We start from the raw sequence: 1,299 nt of genomic DNA, 5'->3' as shown, positions 1-1,299 counted from the left end.
TGTATTCTTTGATGAAGAAACAGGTTCTGTGCCTGAGCAGTTAGTTTTATAGCATTTTAAAGCTGACCTAACATGCCTACCTTTAGTCAAAATAAAAAGGCATCCCAATTGCTTTTGCTAAGAAGCGAACTCTGCCAATAAAAGGGGCCTGAAGACTGAAATAAACTCACTTTAACAGTACTGAAGGGGAACAGATCTTCTCTTCAAAAGCCTTGTATACAGGGGTACTCAGATGGTCGGTAAAGTAAAAACAACATACAACAATATTTGCAAAAAAGCTTAATATAATCTTTTACATCTATAAACTCTAAACAATAAATACGAAGTGTACATAGCACACCAGAGCAGCTAAATATTAAAACAAGTACAGATTGATAACACTTACCTATATTGTCAGTGATAAATTTGTCACTACTGTGATACAACACAAGCTTAATATACAAGATGCTTCTCCAAAGGAAAACCACAGGACCAAGTTGATAGAGAAGGTGAGACAAATAACAAGGCACAAAAACCTCTCTTGCTGCAACCCTGTAAGGCACCACTGTGCAAACATGAAACCATCAAAACCTGTAGTGGAAAATTTTGAAACATGTTTAAATGACTGGATAATGTATTTTAAAGATGACACTATGCTCATATCTTTGGGAATAGAAATACTTATGAACCTTTATTTACACTTATAGGCTTTTAAAAAACAAATTAGTGAAACAGTTGAATTGATACTCAAATACAGGAGTCAGTTAATTTCTCCCAGACAGCTTCACAAGTGCAACTTGATCATGACCTATACCAGCCTTGTTAAGAGAGTCCTGGATCCAATATGGTGCAGAGGGAAATGCTGCCATTTGTGTCAAATTGTGTGTGGCACACCACTAATTTTAACAAACCAGACTTCAAGGATTAGGATGAGAATAGACTAATTTTCACTTGTAGCCAAAAGTGATCTAAATCCAGAAATAAAAGGTCAGTAGTATTAATCTAACATCATACCTACAGATCTTAATACCCACAATTCTAATTTATACCTCTATTTCAGAACTGGGCACCGGCATTTTTCTTCCCTATTCTGTCATCTCCTCAAAATCCACCATGAGACAAACTTCAGCAAAAACCTTTTCCCCTACTAGAAGGTTACAAGTTAAGCTTACACACTCCAAGTTTCACCCCTCCCTTTTTTTTTTAATCTCCCATGATCTTCACTGCATCCTGCTAGAAGAAGTTTTTGTCCTCTCTCCAACTACATAAAAATCTCCAGACTATACTGAAATTACTTAAAATATGCACAGATTGGACAAG

The sequence above is a fragment of the Balearica regulorum genome, chromosome 1 (genome assembly GCF_011004875.1).
Source record: "Balearica regulorum gibbericeps isolate bBalReg1 chromosome 1, bBalReg1.pri, whole genome shotgun sequence".
Classification (NCBI taxonomy): Eukaryota; Metazoa; Chordata; class Aves; order Gruiformes; family Gruidae; genus Balearica; species Balearica regulorum.
This window is presented reverse-complemented; position numbering follows the sequence as displayed.